This window comes from Rattus norvegicus, chromosome 5 (genome assembly GCF_036323735.1).
Source record: "Rattus norvegicus strain BN/NHsdMcwi chromosome 5, GRCr8, whole genome shotgun sequence".
In the NCBI taxonomy this organism is placed as follows: domain Eukaryota; kingdom Metazoa; phylum Chordata; class Mammalia; order Rodentia; family Muridae; genus Rattus; species Rattus norvegicus.
Genome location: NC_086023.1, coordinates 31,217,930 through 31,233,862, shown reverse-complemented (window position 1 = coordinate 31,233,862; position 15,933 = coordinate 31,217,930). Strand labels below are relative to the sequence as shown.

At 37.5% G+C, this 15,933-nt stretch overlaps 1 protein-coding gene across 2 annotated transcripts in view; it reads right to left on the bottom strand.

Annotated features, from left to right (window-relative positions):
- Triqk (triple QxxK/R motif containing) overlaps window positions 1-15,933 on the bottom strand; it is a 72,890-nt gene that overhangs the window by 27,843 nt on the left and 29,114 nt on the right. The window lies entirely within an intron of this gene.

Below are 15,933 nucleotides of genomic sequence, written 5' to 3'. Positions count from 1 at the left end.
GAAGCATTTTTAATAATTTTTCATCCTTGAGGAAAGAATTAAATTCTCTTGTGAGTTGGTAGATATCTGTGGGCTGTATTTACTATAGTCACACATGTTCACACATGCAATGTAAACCCCAGTATGTGGAAGTCAGTCCTTTCTCCTTCTGGCATAGTTCTGTTTGAATTAGATAGGTGAAAAAGATATGGCCAAGCAAGAAGTCACTTTATGATTAAAAACACAAAGGCCACGTTTTATTTCATTATTACTGTTACATATATATGCATACATATATAAATACAGTCTGCCTTATCTATTTACTGTGACCTGACTCATGATTTCAGGAATATTTTGTACTGTGTACCCATTAGGGGCTGCATTCCTGGGAGAGGCTAACTCTTCCTCTCTAATCAGTCATTAGCTGCCTTTGCCTAGAGAAGGGAGGAAAGGAAATAGAGAAGTTATATAATTATATTTTAATTAATTTAATAAGTAGAAATACATAAAGGCACAGGAGTTCTAAGAACTTGGGGTTTAAAAGGCTAGAAAGCTAAGTTCTAAAAGGCAGACTGGAAGAAAAAACTGAGAAATCTTTGAAGATCAGTTTGAAAGTCAGTTAATATTTCTCATCTGAGAGGACAGGGAGAGAGAAAAGGGAGGGATAGAGAGACAATAGAGGAGAAGGTGAGAGAAAGAGAGAAAGAGAGAAAAGAGAAAAGAGAAAGGAGAGAGAGAGGGGGGGAGAGGGAGACAGAGAGAGAGAGAGAGAGAGAGAGAGAGAGAGAGAGAGAGAGAGAGAGAGACTTTGTCCTGGATCTATTACTTCCGGTTATCTCCAAGTAGAAATTAGAGGATAAAATTAGCCACCCGGAAGCCAGAAGCCCAGAAGTTCCAAAGAACAGATGAAAAGTCAACAGAATTGTATTTAAGAATGAAAATGTGACAAAATTACAGGCACGTGAAACTCCATGTGAGTGGTTACAGAGATTAGCAAAAATTGAGAAAGCTATTTCCAAAGGAAGACTCAACTTTAAGCACAGGATTGGGTGAATGAAAACAGGCTATGGTCCTCATTTTCTGAAGAAGACGATATAGTGCCATGGGAGGTAACTGTACAGTGTGATGTCACCTTCACTCCAGAGGAGGCAATCACAGACAGGAACACACACAGGAGTTTCTCTAAAATGATCATGATTTAGTTAGAAACAAAATCTCCCCATGGTGACACTAAAAAAGGCAGGAGTAGGCTATAACTTTCATAGTCTGGAAACCTCAAGGAGCACAGGGCAGAATTTGAGATAGGACAATCTATTGTAGTCTCTCAGGTTTGGACTGGATTAATAAGAGGGGAGCTCTTTCAGGCTCCAAATAAACAGAATTTTCCTAATGGGTTTTATCAGGGTCCTCAGATACCAAGTATGTTTGAAGTCTGTTCAAGTTAAACTACACACTCTTTACATATCTTCACAGAAAGAGCCAATAATGTTATCATTCAACACAGCAAAAAGACATCTTATAATAATCTTCAGATTGATTGTGCAACAATACCTAGGAATATAAAATATCTACTGATAACAGAAAGTCAAATAAATTAAGTCTTTATCTCTAGTAAAGCACAGTTATTACATCTAAGAAGACACATACCTAAAGTTTTCTAAATGAAACTAAGACATTACCAAAACCTATATACTCTTACTTGTTATAAATCAAAACATTAAAAATAGTTCTGTCAAGACAAGCCATAAATAATGTCAATAGATTTAATGTATTCATATAGCAGTTCTATTTTGCATAGTGTTTGCATTTATTAATAGTAAAGTGGAGTCATTATTTTAATCTTAATTGAATGGAGCTTGAAGACATATCCATTTCAAGAGAGAAGCTAGTTTGCATGAAGAAAACACAAGATAATATTATTTTTTCAATATAGTTTTGTTCCTTTGTGAAATATGCTTAAGATAAATACACAAAACACAGGAAATTGCTAAGTCTGAGCACCAAAAAGAACTGCTCATACACAACCCTTTTCATCCTGGTCCTTCCAATGCCCTTGCATTCTAGTCATTTAACAAAAGAAACAATTAAGAAGTCAGTACTGTAATGATTAATTACTTACAGCAATAAAAAAAGTATCTTAACCTGAAGTTTATTACTTTCCAAATGTGCTTTTCTTAATATTATGACAAAAAGTTTAACAAATCTAAGTTGTCATAAATGTCTGTAGGCTGTAAACAGAAAAAATATATACATAAACAGCCTATAAATAAGATATAGAATTATTGTATGTAAAATTATAAAAATTTAGAAAATTTAAAGGTCTACACAAAAGGAAAACTAGCTTATAATTATTGTTTGTAATTATTTTAGTGATTGATAATGCTTGGTCAGAATTATAAAATTTTAACTTTCTTATTTTGTTTGAAATAACTATATTCTATTCTTTTAAGCCAAAATACAACATTTACCCAAATGATGAGTAAAATAATTAAAAGCCTAAAACCCACTACAGACATGACTAAATTTTGTTAGGCAAATAAAGCGAAAATGGTTTAATGTATTTTGCCTTCCTCATAAATGCATTGATTCTATTAAAAGGACCTGAAGACATGCCCGTGTATCTGTATAGCACAAACTCTCAGTGTTCAGACATCTAGAACTTACATGGCTGTGTTCTGCTCTTCAAAGCTTTGCAATAATCAACATTCATTTCTAGTGCTTTGATGGCAAGATAGCAGACCCCCAAGAAACCCAAGGAGACACTGCGATATCCGGCCATGATTTCTAATGAGACAGCTATTTGCATATAAGATCAGCCACAGTTTAAAACGTGTTGTGATAGATGTGGATAGGGAATAACAGATTTATATTAGTATGTGTAATACCAAGATTGCATTCACAATTTAATTCCTTAGAGGCTGTGTCTCATTGCCTTCTCTTATAAAGGCCACTGCATTCCCTGAGGAGGTAACTTGCTCTGAGACCCAGATGAACTAAAATATGGATTAATAAGCTGCTATTTATTATTTATGAATTTTGCTGTAGAATAATTCTCAGATTAAATCATCAGAGAACTTTTTATCCTTCTTGAAACTTGATGACATATTTAAGGAAGAATGAATACCAATGTTATTCAAAACATAGACCACATACTAAAATAATTCATAGTTAAATTTGTTAATTAAAACTTTACACTCTGGAAGTTTTAAGACTGAAGATGTCTTTACCATTTATATATAGTTTCTTAACTTGAATTAAACACAAATTTGTTTCATATGTAGGTTTAAACATATTTTGGGTCATTTAGTTGGGCTAGAGATAAGGCTCAGTGATTAAGTGATCATACTCTGTGATATAGGACCCCGGTTTCTTTCCAGAATCCATGCTGTACAGTTCACAGCTGTCTGTACCTCCAGCTACAGGGACACCTGGTACCTCTGACCTCAATGGGCACACACATTCACATGCATAGACCAGCCTTTCACCTCCAGTCACAGAAACGAAATCTCTAAAAACAAAACAATTCATATTCTCAATCACATTGAAATCACATTTGTTTTTCTAATATATGTAATATATAACATGTAATATATATATAGAGAGAGACAGAGAGAGAAAGAGATAGAGAGACAGTGTGTGTGTGTGTGTGTGTGTGTGTGTGTGTGTGTGTGTGTGTGTGAATATGCTTGGCCCATTGGAAGCAGCACTATTAGAGGTAGTAGAGGTATGGCCTTATTAGAGAAGTGTGGCCTTTTTAAAGGAACTATGTCTCAGTGAAGGCAGACTTTTAGAGCTCATATAATCAAACTCTGCCCAGTGTGGAATGAGACCCTCCTCCTGGCTGCCTGCAGAAGACAGTCTTCTTCTGGCTGCCTTTGGATCTAGATGTAGAACTCTTGAGACCTCCAGAGCCATGTCTACTTACATGCTGTCATGCTTCCCGCCATGATGATAATGGACTGAACCTCTGAAACTAAAAGCCAGTCTCAATTAAATGCATTAAACGTTTTCCTTTATAGGAGTTAACCTTCGTCACGTTGTCTCTTCACAGCAATGGAACCTTAACTAAGACTATATTTTTTTCTAGACATCTGGATCATTAATGGTACAATTTAGAGAAGGTCTGAATAAAATTTAGTGTTTGAACATTTTTATAAAGCCCAAAATGACAAAGTATAAAAGCGGGAAAACCAAAGTCGTTGTATATGTTTCTACTTCCAAGAAAAGAATTAAATTTAGATTGTTATATTCAAATCCATATCAAAACATGGGTCATTAAAAGATTTAACTCTTGCCCACAGAAAAAAGTTAATGCATTAGCATTATTCCTAATAAAAAGCAACTAAACTATGAAAATTCTTCATTAGATATCAAGTAATATTTAAGCAGAAAAGATACTTGATGTAAATAAAAACATCACAAAATAGAGCATTATGTAGGATACAATGGTGGTCATAGCTGATATTTCTTCCTGATTGTTGACACATTCACTGTTTCCAGACTATTCAAAACTCTGACTATGCAGTCTTCTGAGTGATGACAAGACTTTTGAATCATTTCTTTTCTATATGGGTTCTACTGTGCTATCAAACCCTATTTTGTTTAAACAAACAAAACAACTGAAAAATAGTGATTCACAAAGTCAAAGCTGGCCTTGAAATTTCGATCCTTTTATTTCTTCCTACACATGCTGGGATTGCAGAAATGCAAGACCAAGACTGGCTCACATTAGCGTTGGGTTCCACCATGGTCACAAGCTTATTCGCCACCATTTCATAAATTTACTCAACCTCTTCAATTTTTAAAAATATATTCTCAATATGTAATCATATTGTACAACTCATATTTAAACAATTCATATCAGGGTCATCTGCACTGAAAAAGTCAGACATTGCCTAAGTGGCACCATCTATAATCCAGCTTTCCAGAGATAATACTCCATACTTGGAGAAATGACAAAAACATGCAAGAAGTGAGCTTTGGTAGGAAATAGCATGGAGGGTTTGGTAGCACAATTTCCACCTTGAAATATGAGGCAGTGTTATAAGCTACCTGTGAGAGGGAAGGTGCAAAGACAGAAGTCAGAAATTGGACAGTCGGAGACTGGAATTGATACTTTGATGAACTGTAGAATTTTGAGAAGACAGACTGGTAGATAAATACCTATAAAGACATGGATTTGGTGAGCGTTACTCTCAGGAACACATTCTGACAGATGACACATTACTTTTGGCTCTCTCAATGGCTTAATGTTGACACAGAGAAAGATCGTATGGTCTAGTAGGATGTGTATTTTCCAGGATGGGCAAAACAGAAAGAGAGCAAGGAAAGCAAAGGTCTAAGACAGTATAAGGACAAGTATCCCACTCTGGGGCCTAAAGCTCCAGAGGAAGTATGGCTGTCAGAGCACAGAGTGAATCAGAATTATTAATAGACCAATCTTTAGACTCTAAAGCTCTGGTAAGATGAAATACCCAATTTCTGGAGTTAACAGTACACAAATATTTGAATGAAACGTCCTTGTTAAGGAAGAACTGAGACTCATAAAACTGTGGAGCAAGTGACTACTGAGATGGAGCCTACTTTGGTTGAAGGCTGTCAAAGTGGAAGACTCCAATGTGGCAAATAAAAAAAGGAGTTAAGAGAAAAGATAAAAGTTTCCACTGTAAATGTAGATAGTGAAGGGACATGGATATAGATAGCCACCTACAAGCATGGATACAGAAAGTCACATGCAAGGTCGGACACTGAGAGCCACGTGTAAGCATGGACATGGAGAGCCACGTGCAGGCTTGGACACAGAGAGCCACATACAAGCATGGATACAGAAAGTCACATGCAAGGTCAGACACTGAGAGCCACATGTAAGCTTGGACATGGAGAGCCACGTGCAGATTTGGACACAGACAGCCACCTACAAGCATGGATACAGAAAGTCACATGCAAGGCCAGACACTGAGAGCCACATGTAAGCTTGGACATGGAGAGCCACGTGCAGATTTGGACACAGACAGCCACCTACAAGCATGGATACAGAAAGTCACATGCAAGCTCAGACTCGGAGAGCAGTGTTTAAGGTTAGACATAGAAAGTCACGTGCAGGCTTGGACACAGAGAGCCACATACAAGCATGGATACAGAAAGTCACATGCAAGGTCAGACACTGAGAGCCACATGTAAGCTTGGACATGGAGAGCCACGTGCAGATTTGGACACAGACAGCCACATACAAGCATGGATACAGAAAGTCACATGCAAGGTCGGACACTGAGAGCCACGTGTAAGCATGGACATGGAGAGCCACGTGCAGGCTTGGACACAGAGACTCTGAAGTTAGACTAAGGAAGGATGGGGATGTCCATAGATAATAAAAAGAATGTTTGAAGGCCTTGCAGTCACACGTGACAAAGGAATGAGATGGGGGTCTTTGGTTGACTTTTCTGGCTTGTTTTACTCAATATTTAATATTAAGTGACAAAGCAAAAATATGACGATTACCCATATACTGACTCAGAGGTGAGCTTTGTGGCACAATGGCCCCTTAATTCCAGAACACCAGAGGGAGAGGCAGGAATAGCAGGTATCCAAGGTCAGCCTTGAGATCCAGCTAGGTTCCTAAAATAATGTCAAAAAACAAAACCTAAGCAAACAAACGAACAAAAAGACTTTGTGAAAATGATGTCTCTTCTGAGTAACTGGCTAAATGAAAAAAAGTGACTTGCTTAGGATTGATGGATTTCAAAAATAGAAAATACACAGGAAGCCAATGAAATATCAAGGGTGTATGTGGGACATGAGTGTTCAAAGGAGGACTTAGGATTAAATGGCTCTTATCAGAAAATGAGTAAGAAAAAAAAGAAATGTGTCCTGTCCGGAACTAGCTTTCTCTTAAGCTGACACAGAATTCCTGTGGCTTACCTGAGTGATCTGGGGGTAGGTGGGATGGGGAAGCACAATCCCTCTGGGAAAGGTTAGTTAGATAGAAGTCAGCCCACAGAGGAAAGTCTCCAGTTTCAAGGGGCAGGGACACTGCTCACCAAGCAGGACTAGCGGCTCTAGGTTGGCAACTGTCAACACATCTGTCCATTAGTTGCTTATTATCTACTGAGCAACAAGTTCCCAGGCCCTTTCCAGCCCCGCTAGATCAGAATCCCAGCAACTAAGACTCACAGAGAGTCAGTGCTGTTCTGCTTTTAGACTTCCCAAGTAACCCTACTGACCACCGACTCTTCTTTATCAAGCTCTCGGGAATTCTTCTACAATGATACATTGCAAAGCTGTTGCATGAACATGCTTTATGTCAGACGGTGACTTCTTTCAGATTTCTTGGTAGATGACAGCCTGCTTGAGCAGCGTGACTAGATTGTTGAGGCTTTTAATTTTGATGGGCTTTCTGAACGCAACAGGAGCTTACAAAGGGTTTTGTGCAGTGACAAAACCAACTTCAATATATTTTTACTACCATTCCATGTACACGGCAATTTGAAGATAATAAACCTAAGATATAACTCACAAGTAAGGAAATTTCAAAGGTAGTCCACCAAGTGAACAGGACATTCACACATACGCATAAAGTGATGCATGTAAGCTGACTGTTTAGAACTGAGTATCTACCTAGATGGGTCCATGAGGCAGAAAAGCTGATATTAACAATGAGTCACAACTTCAAGCATAGATCTCTAAAATACAGATTCTAAGGCCTCACTCACTCCATAAAGAATACTCAGTAAGGCTGGAGAAAGGGCTAAGTAAATTCAACAAACACCTACTACTTGCCAGAGTTTTCAAACGTAAGTAGTTGTAGGCCACATTTTGCAAAATATTGTGCTAGACAGATGGAAACACCACCAGCAGAAATAAGTAATACAGGAGAACAAAAGGGATAGGTGGTCACATGGGGGTGTGACAAAGCCATCTGATAAAACATATATAACTGCTCAGGAAAGCAATGGACCTGATTTTTCCTCAAGCCTAACAGAATTTATTGTTTCAGACATAATTGTATCAGAAATCCTTCAGCACCCACCAAAAGATATCCACAAATATTTTGCTTACTTTTCTCTTGGTGCTTTTTAAAGCACAGACTGTTGTGGCATCTGGACACACAACATACTTGAAAACAACACATTAAATTTATACTGCCCAGAATAGACAGAAAGCTGCCTTGTGTGTGATGTTAATAACATTCTTCATTCAGGGAGGTTGATATGACATTAGCTGGGACCCATGGAATAATTTTTATAATTCTAAACTTTTCCCAGACATACTGGGAGTTGGCACTACAAATCTGAAGTGCCATCTAAGAGAGATAGTCTCTAATGAGTGACCATCTCTAACGAGTGACCAATTTTCCAAAACATGAAAGTAACCATTATAATAATTCAAATGTTTCACTAGATAATATAGATGTCTTTTTTTTTTTTTTTTTTTTTTGGAGCTGAGGACCGAACCCAGGGCCTTGCGATTGCTAGGCAAGCACTCTACCACTGAGCTAAATCCCCAACTCCCAAATGTTTCACTAGAGAAAGTGACAACCGGGCTTTAGCTTCCTATGCTATATTTCTAAAGGAGATACAATACTTAAATACAAATTGTCTGCTATTCATATTAATTTGCGGTTATTACATGAAAGTCACTAATTGGGTTGGGGGAGTATTCAATAAGTAACAATGCTTATAAAGCAGGCAGTCTAAATGCTAATTTCCAACACAACCTTAGAAGCCAGGCATGGCCACACAAGCCTACAACCCAAAGCATGGGAGGTGGAAACAGGCCAATCCCAGGAGATTGCTAGCCAGCCATCCTAACTGAAATTGCAAGCTACAGATTCAGAACCAACCCTGCCTCAAAGATAAGGTGAAGAATGGTAGAAAAAGACACTTGAGGGTCTCCTCCACTATTGGATGTGTGGTTGGAACAGGGAGCATGTGGAGACACCTGTGCTCGTACACCTTCCTCAAACATGCATACAATATGCTTTCAAAGGTATATATTTACCTAATAAAAAGAATTCTGGCATTTAAAAGAGTGAAGAAAATTTTAATCTGACAAATTACACTGTCTTTTAAACAAAGTTACATTTCATATAAATTGTTCTTTTAAACAGGTTTCTAAAGGGGACTACAGAAATGGTTCAGTGGTTAGGAACACTGTCTGCTCTTCCAATGACTACGACTAAAATCCTAGCACCACACAGAAGCTCACAATCACCTGTTACTCTAGTTCCTGGGTTTCAAACCCTTTCCTGGCCTTCTCCAGTGTCAGCATTAAGCATCCACAGGCATACAGGCAGTCAAAACACACATTTGAATAAAATAATTCAAATATATTTTTTAGTGCTAAAGATTCTAATAATATAAAATGAAAAAATAAAAATGTATATCCTGGTTTTACTACAGTGCTGAAGGAAGAGGCATATAAAATCAATGAGGTAAATAATTTGGACTACTATATATAAATATTTAATAATCGAAGAGAATGAGAGGCAAGATTGTATATTGCAAGACTCAAGGATATCATTGTGGTTTGACTGAGGTCCCCGTAGGTCCATTTATTTGAATACTTAGTTTCCAGTTGGTGGAACCGTTTGGGAAGGATTAGGAAGTGTAGCCTTTTAGGGGGAGGTGTGTTACTGGGTATATGCTTTGAGGTTTCAAAAGGCCACTCCCTACCCACTGCAATGGTCAGTGACTCTAATCCTTTAGAACTGTGGGCCCCAAATTCAATGCTTTCTTCCATAAGTTCCCCTGATCATAATGTCTATTCACACCAATAGAACAGTAACTAAAGTAGATACTAATATTAAGCAAGGCAGGGTAATATCCACCCTCAGTAATAAATGGCATCATCCAAACTGTTTTCTCTAACAGCATAAAGAGTCATTGAAACCAGAGTTATATCTGCAACTCCAAACCCTGAGTTCCCCACGTGCATCTTCCTTTTAAGTTTCTTTAAAAGATGTCTATGACACTGAAGCTTGTCTGCTTTACTATGTAAATAACGGCATTCTCACTTTACTCAGCTGGTACCAAATGCTGATTCCAAAGGAGAGAGGAAAGCAGTAAGCCATAGACATGGCCACCTCAGATGACATTTTCTCTTTTTCTCCAATCTCTGAGTAAGCAGAGGTGATGATCAGTGATAGTTGTAATTTGACAAAGGATAGAATCATTTGAGAGATGGTCTCTGTGCGTTCGCATGGGGGTGTGTCTTGATCACAAGCATTGATACAGAGGACCTGCCCTCTGTGGGTAAGACCATTTTCTGCAGTGATCGTCTTGATGGTATTGGGCAGACGGAGTGAGCAGAGTACAGTAAGTATTCATTCCTGATTGTGGGGATGGTGTAGTTAGTTGTTTGAGGCACCTGTTCCTTTACTTGCCCACTGTGATGAACCACAGTCTATGACTAACAGCCAAAGTGGAATGGTTCACTTGAGCTGCTTTTCCGGGGTGCTACATGTGAATAGAAAAAAGCAATGCCCCAAAGGAGCAGACGCAGCCATTTATCACTATTCTATGTGAACGCCACATTTTAGGTCTAAGATAACATTAGAGAATTATGATGACTAAATTTTTTCAATAGGTGAAGGAAAGATGACTCAGCACTTTAGAGTATATACTGTGCTTGCTAAGAATCAGAGTTCAGTTCCTGGTACGCACTCGGGCAGCTCACAACACCCTATACACATTATCCCAAAGGAATCTGACTCCCTCTTCTAGATAGACACTGTACTCACAGGTCCACAAAGATGCCCCTCTCCCCTGACAATTAAAAACAAAAGTAAATTCTTTAAAGAAGTTCTTAATGCATTTCTGTAAGGCAATGACTAAGAAAATGCACTTAATAATAAATTTCTAAATAAGTTTCACATGTAAATGAAATGTTCTGACAGACTCTAAATCATGACTTTTACCCAACTTTTACTAATTAACTAAAGCAATGTTAAATCTTTATGTTTCCTTATTATTCATGCATATACATTTAAGCAAACATGAACAACTTCTAGTTTTAGACTACTGGCAGAGTTTGAAACTCTACTTGAAGACTTTCTCAGTCTTAACATGCATCTTACAAGTCTCTAGGAAAGCTTGGATAGACCATATTTCTTATTTTGGTCCTTGTGCAACTTTTAAAATTATCTATAATTTTATCTTGCAAATCTTTTTATGAAAAGTTTAAGCAGTAAGATGCTCATTTACTGAGGATCTGATTTAAAAAGACAGGGAAAAGCAAGCATTTGATTACTACAGAAGACATAAAGACTGTCATAAGTATGTTCTTACCTATTAGTTCTATAAAAATAATCCTGTTAACAGAAACCTATAGAAAGATCTACCACACAATTTACCTTCTAAGCAATTGACTTGGGGCTCCATCAAGAAAAGCCAAACAAAACAAAACAAAACAAACAAACAAACAAACAAAAAATACCCCAAAAAAACCAAAAACCCCAAAAAACAAAAAAACAACCATCTCAGGACATCTTAGGATATCTTTGCATTCTACACTGTGAGCTAAGAATTTTCATCTTTTTAATTCATAATAATTTACAATAAGCTTTGAAACTATATAAATTTTACCTTGCGTTTCATAAGATTTGAAGCTACTGGTCCAGACTCTACTTGTACTGAATTAAAATTTAACAGCCATTATCTAATGCCAAATAATACTGTTTTAATTTCCTCTGCCTACATCTATCAGTTGAAAATGAACACACTGTTCTTTTCTTTTTTTCTTTTTTTTCTTTTTTTTTTTTTTTTTCGGAGCTGGGGACCGAACCCAGGGCCTTGCGCTTGCTAGACAAGTGCTCTACCGCTGAGCTAAATCCCCAACCCCCACACTGTTCTTTTCATTTGCACACATTTATCAGTATACAGTCACAGAAGGCTATTCTATCCACCCAGTAAGAATTCATTTTTATTATCTTGATGGTCCTATTGCCCAGTGTCAGATTCTTCCTTCAAGATGCTTGTGTCCAACTGACAAATTATCATCCTTTGAAAAGCACTTCTTTATTTGTTGTCCTAGAATTTCTCAGGGGTCCAGTTTCCTTTTATCGAGATTTTTGTTAAGTCAACATAAGTCACATGTTTATATCCGGTGGAGGCATCAGGTGCCAGGTTTAAATGGACAGTTCAGAGGGTAGTTACTTCCCTCATTGGATAAAGTGCTTCAAAACCAACACTTAAGAGATAAGGGTTTACTTTGCCCCATGGATTAAAAGAATATAGAGCACCATGACTAAAGCTTGAGAATGGGAAAAAGAGGAGCAGGGACACATGGCACAGTCAGGAAAAACATGAGGCCCATCCCCAGAGAACGACTGAGTATAACTAGATCCTCTTTTAAGTATTCTAGCTATGCCACTATTAAGAGGTTCATGGTACTGGAAGGTACTCTGCATGCTACCAAAGAAGAAAGGTAAACACCAGCCAACCTATAAAACCATCACTCTATAAGGATCAATTATCTCCAGATGTGCTAGAGTAACAGAAGCACAAAGCTTGTGGGAGTAACCCACCTACATCTTATTTGATTAAAATTCCATTGTCCTGAGATTGATCCAATTCCCAACATTGCTCAGTTGGTCACGGACTCAACACTAGATAGGCAACAGACTTAGAAGAAAACCAAATACTGTTCTACTAAAGGTACATGGCAACAAAATGGCTCCTGGTGACACCGTGTTATTCATAGGTCAGTGAGTTGCTCAGTTGTCATCAGAAAAGCTTCCTCCGACAGTAGATGGGAATATATTCAGACACCCATATCTGGACAATGTGAGAAAGACTGTAATCATCAGTCCCAGATGAGATGTCTCCATCACATCGCACCCCTCAAGGCTCAGGGAACCCTGTAGAAGAGGCAGAGCGGTTTTAAGAGCCAGTAGGGTGGAGAATGCCTGGGTAATAAGGCCTTCTAAACCCAGAAGGACCTACGTACATATGAACTCACAAAGACTGTGGCATTATGCACGAGGCTTGCACAGGTCTATGTCTGATGGGCTTTCAGTGCAAAGAGTGGAAGTGCAAACAAACCCCCATCCCTTGCCCACAAACTATCTCCAAGTGACTACCACTGGCAAATGAAAAACTAGTTTTCTCTAACAGCATCTCACTTGGTGTACAAGCAACCCTTAAGGCCAGGACCCATGCCCAGCAGTAGATGGTGGACGCAAAACAAACCCAATGCTAATAGCAGAAGGATCATGCTGCTGCTGCTGCTGCTGCTGCTGCTGCTGCTGAAATGATTTGTCACATAATGCGTTGTCTGTTCTTTTTTTTTCTATTTCTTACACTAAAGGTATTCTACTTATAGTTTGTGTCTTTAGGGAAGTCAATGTGTTTGTCTCTGCATCTATACCTGTTACTTGTATTTTTCTTTAGCACTTTGTTTTTGTTTGTTTTTCTGTGTGTTGGTTTTTTACTACTGATGTTTGTTTTTCTCTTGTTATTGATTATTTTATTTATATTTCAAATATTATCACCCCTCCACATTTCCCCTCTGAAACCCCCCTATACCAGCCCCTTCCCCCTGCTTCTATGACAGTGCTCCCGTACCTACCAACCCATTCCAACCTCATCAGCCTAGCCCTCCCCTATGCTTGGGCATCAAGCCTTCACAGGACCAAGGTCCTCCCCTCCCACTGATCCCAGATAAGGCAATCCTCTGCTACAAATGCATCTGAAGCCATGGGTTCCCCCCCCCCTCCACATGTGTACTCTTTGATTGGTGGTTTAGTCTCTGGGAGCTATGGGGGGTCTGGTTGGTTGATATTGTTGTTCTTTCTATGGAGTTGCAAACCCCTTTAGCTCTTTCAGTCCTTCCCCTAACCTCCATTGAGGTCCTTGTGATCAGTTCAATGGTTAGCTACAAGCATCCTTGGGTGTATTTTTCAGGCTCTGGCAGTCTCTCAGGAGTCAGGTATATCAGGCTCCTGTCAGCAAGCACTTCTTGGCATCAGCAATAGTGTCTGGGTTTGGTGGTTGCATATGGCATGGATCCGCAGGTGGGGCAGTCTTTGAATGCCCTTTCCTTCAGTCTCTGCTCCACTCTTTGTCCCTGTATTTCCTTTAGACAGGAGCGTCTTATTGTTTTACATTTTTAAATATAGGACCATTTGTTTTGTAATGATAAAGACCAAGAAGGATGTGGACTTGATTTGATGATAAGGATCAGAGAGGAGAGGGGGGAACTATAATTAGACTATATAATATTAAAAACTCTATTTTCAATAAAAACTATGACTTTAATAATTATACAGCATGTATATATAGTATAAATTCAAAAGTAACTACATATAGCAAATTGCTAAATTTTGAGATGTTTATTGTGAATTATGAATATATTCTATCATAATTTAAGGTCTTTAAAATATGATTTTCATATTTTTGACTAGAAAAAGTATAGATGTTATCTTATACATTGAGCTTCTCGGATTTATTATTATGATAGCAGTAACTGTATTCATTGCTAGTCACTTCAATATGTGCCATCTCCTTCAAATTATCAGGCATCCAAATGTCAGAAAACTACTCTAGAAGAAGATAGATAGCCAGGGTTACACTGAATGTACAGAAAATACAGATGTGTCTTTTCCCTATCTCTGCATATGTAACTACTTTGGGAATAATAAACTCAAACAGGAATGTATTTTGTTTATAGATAGCTTCCAAAAGACATTCATTGTTTCCTCCTTGACAAAGATGGGATAATGTACGAACACCCTGACTAGAGGGTAGACGACCGTAGAGTGGTCTTTTCTGCTCAATAGAAGAATATATATGGCCTGACAAACTTTCTTCATAAAATATTCCTAACCCCTTTTGTACAATTTTTAAACATAGCATATATGAATCCATGACTAGGCTGAGAATGATTATTTTAATGCCTAAAAACATATTTTTGCATATTAGGAAAAATCTAATAATACTAATACATAATATTTTAATATACATTTTCTAAAACAAGTGAAAGATATGAAGTGAACATAATGTAAGTGTTGAGGGGGGAACCAAGTAGCTTAAGTGAGCCATAGAATGTCCTTTGTGGTTACTTAGTTTCTCATAACTTTGTAATTCTGCATTACTTATTTAAGAAGAGCTATATTAGTAAGTAGATGTCAAAAGTATAAAACAACTAGTATGCCTTCAATTGGACAGAAGTTACATTAAGAGTATTCATTATATTAATGTCCCATGTGATATGGTCATTACCAATTCACTAATGTAAGAATTTCTCAAAGTGGTAGTTTTAAAACAGATTGCAATATTAAATTTTATATTTACAAACCATGAGGCGAATTACACTTAAAAGGTACCAAATTACCCTAGAAAAATGCAGTAATGAATACTGAATTCATAAAGCTGGGAAAATAATATGGAAAAATTAACAAGGAGAAGCACTGTGATATCAATAATACAATTACACTAGAAAATAAAAAAATGGAATACTAAAAGTCATAAGTAAAGTACATCATAGAGACAAAGGACTGATCAGGTAAAACATATGATCAAGACATTGGAAATTCTACTTTGCCATCCGTTTCCAGCCTCCACCTCTTAATCCAACCTTTCTATTTCATCAAAGGTACAGGAGTGCCCTTTCGCTTAAGGAGATGTCAAAATCGATTGACAGCAATCCTGAACATTTTTGAAGAATTCAGTTTTAAAAGCAGACATAAGACAGTTATCAGAAATGAAATTATGATAAATACATATTTTAAATATATTATCCAAATGAAAATGAATTCAAATTTAAGCCATTTTGAGAACAATAGATGCTAACCTGCAAAATGTCTAAAAAATTTGGCTAAAACAAACAGGATTTTATATGATATATATTCAGGAGTTAATCATTCTAAAAGGAATGACGCTAAATGTTTTAGAAAAAAAAAATTTAGACGGACCAGACTTAAAAAATGAACTATAAAATCCATGCCAGCCCTACCAG